This window comes from Oncorhynchus keta, chromosome 34 (genome assembly GCF_023373465.1).
Source record: "Oncorhynchus keta strain PuntledgeMale-10-30-2019 chromosome 34, Oket_V2, whole genome shotgun sequence".
NCBI lineage: Eukaryota > Metazoa > Chordata > Actinopteri > Salmoniformes > Salmonidae > Oncorhynchus > Oncorhynchus keta.
Genome location: NC_068454.1, coordinates 34,022,941 through 34,026,078, shown reverse-complemented (window position 1 = coordinate 34,026,078; position 3,138 = coordinate 34,022,941).

Here is a 3,138-nt window from a genome sequence, read left to right as displayed (position 1 = left end):
GACAAAACACTTACAGACTCGACATGAACATACAGTCCCACACCGCTCTGGGCTAAAGGCTATTTAGTTGGGTTTACAAATGCATTAGAAAGGTGTGGAAATCAAACAGAAGATACAGTAAAACTCACTTGTAAGGGCTCTTCAAAGACAATGTCACAAATACATTTTGCAGTCAGAATTTGCATACTTTATATCCACATGACAAATACCAGAGAGTTCTAGAGAAAAGGTCAAGTTACAGCTTCAGTTTTCTTTTATCATGAGGCCATTTCCAAAGTGCACTTTAAACAGGCGGATGAGATGGGATGAGCCCAGCTCTCATGTCCGATCTACTGATAATGGGTGTAATGCCTATATGTAGTCATCCAGGTCTCAAGTCTTTAAGTGGAGGGGTAGAGCCCTGGCCTCTGCTCTATGACTGCAGAGTTGATGTTCCCCGCTATATGAATAGGCCTCTGTCTGTAGACGTGTCCTCTTCACTATCCCCATTGTCTCTTCTGATTGACAGGCCTGCCTTTGATAACGTTAATGGATGTGATATCCCAGACTGCATTGCATGCAGAGCAGCGTCCCTGGTGAAGAGGAAGAGGTATAGTCCTATAACTTTACTCAGTTGTTATTTTTCAGAAAAAAATGTAATGAACCAAATATGGCCTAAAACTGTTGGCAGTGGGATACTTTTTGGATGATTTAATGAATCCATAAAAGTCTAAAAATAGGCAGTCAAAAAAATACAACATTAATATGCTTTGATGGTTTTCCTGAGCCTGAGTGTACTGTAAAATCATTGCAGTGGGTTTTCTGTAGGCATTCTGTACACACCATCACAAATAAATCTAGCTATGACATGCCACACTGAGTGATGTCATTAGTCCATAGGATTTGATTCAATTAGTGGAAGTGTGTGTGCTCTCTATCTCTCTCTCTCCACCCCTTCTGTCTTTCATTCTTTTTTTGAGCTAATATTTTAATCTCCCACATTCCTCATGTACCATGTCTCTTCTCCTTTATACAAATCCCCTCCTTCTACACCTTCCATTCATCTTCTCTCTCTCTCTCTCTTCTCTCTTCTCTCTTCTCTCTTCTCTCTTCTCTCTCTCTCTCTCTCTCTCTCTCTCTCTCTCTCTTCTCTATTCTCTCTTCTCTCTTCTCTCTCTCTCAATTCAATGTTCAATTCAATGTTCAATTCAATGTGCTTTATGGGCATGGGAAACATATGTTAACATTTCCAAAGCAAGTGAGGTAGATAATGTACAAAAGTGAAATAAACAATCTCTCTCTCTCTATATATATATATCTCTTTTTTTCTCTTCTTTCATCCTGAAGTTAAATAATCCTTATCTTGAGGCTGGGCCCTCTGCAGTCCTCACCATTACAAGACACCTGATCCTTGGTGAGGAGGTTGTAATTTTGGCAAATTACAGTTTTTTAGATCTTAACTTCAAGTGGAATCCAGTCTTGCTTGAAATGCTGTACATGGAACCAATGATCTTTTTACGACAATTGAATTCCATGAATAGGAGGAAATGTCAGGAGGGGAAAACGTGTGATTAGGAACTATAACTTTACTTGATTTATGCAGTAAAAATGTGTTCACAAGACATAACTTATTTCAATCAACTCAATTCTGGGTGTTTGTTATTGAGAGTCTCGTTCATGTTAAGCTATTTCCTGTACTAAGACCCAAAAATGATAATGACAAAATTGACAGCTTAATTTGATCAGTGATAGGCTTACATTATGAAAGAAATGTCTCAAGGACATTTGATGTAGGCTACAGCCCCTCCTATACATGTCTATGTCCTACATTATTCAAACTGTATACTAAACTGTGAAGAGGAATGTGAGGTCTCTTGGTTATGAATTTACTTTCAGCATGATCTCATGAATTCACTGCTATCATGCAAACTCACTAGCGTAACATGTTTAGCATGTGACACATTGTGGTTCCTTAAGCTAACAGAGCCTAATTCAGTTTACTTGCTGGAAATAGTTTTATTCTCAACTCCAATAAATAACTCTGAAAGGTGATGTATGTCACATCAAGCCTTCAGAATAGTTTGTTTTTAACTGCAATGAGAAAAAAAACATACATTCATTCATATTAATGAATTAACTACTTATGTAATATTTGTCCTTTATAAAAGGTGAATAATCAGTTTGGGTTAAAAGACCATTTCAATAGCTTTAAGATCTGAATCCCAACCATATCTTATTAACAACTCTCTCTCCTCCTCTCTCTCTCTCTATATCTATCTATCTATCTATCTATCTATCTATCTATCTATCTATCTATCTATCTATCTATCTATCTATCTATCTATCTATCTACACTTCAAATAATATAACTTTCATACACAAGCAGTTTCGTTCTTCTGACTCTTACATCCACACGACACAAATCAAATTCAACATCCAGACTTAAAATACAACTGCGGCATAATTCTTCTAAAGTGTATCTTTAGGCAGATTATTTTTATGTGTCCTTGATTGATTGATTTGTTTATTTATTTACCAAGAGCAAGCACACTCCCCCTTAGTTTCTGAAAAATATAGTGTTATAGTGTCAGTGAGGTGTGCTAGATTTGTACAAGAGATACAGAGACATAATACACATGCAGGACTACATTTTGGTACTGTAGTTTACTGTGATTATATAATGTCATTCAACAGTTAACATACACACAACACACACGAAATACGTATACATACTGTGTAATAAGTAATGCATGAATATTTTGTTTGTTTCCACCCCTAGAAATTAAAGTGTTACCAGTGGAGGGCGTTGATCTGAAAAATAATGAGTCATCAAACGTTTTAAGCTATTCATTATTAAAATAACGAATATGAACTAAAATTAACGCTATGTAGCCTTAACATTGGAACCATTTCAGAACAGACTCCAGCTTTGACGGTGCCTAGAAAAATATGGAATATTGATTATCCGTCTCTAGTTTTAAGGATTAATATTTTTTTGCATTCAAAGGACAACTGCAATATTATTTCTAATCAAATGGAGGAATAAGGGAAAGGCTAAGTGAAAGTGTGGTGTCTGTCTGTGTTCCTAATTTGAATGTGAACCTACTATCGAGATGCGCAGCCTATTGGGACTGTCCCAGTCGGTATTGAACACGCCTC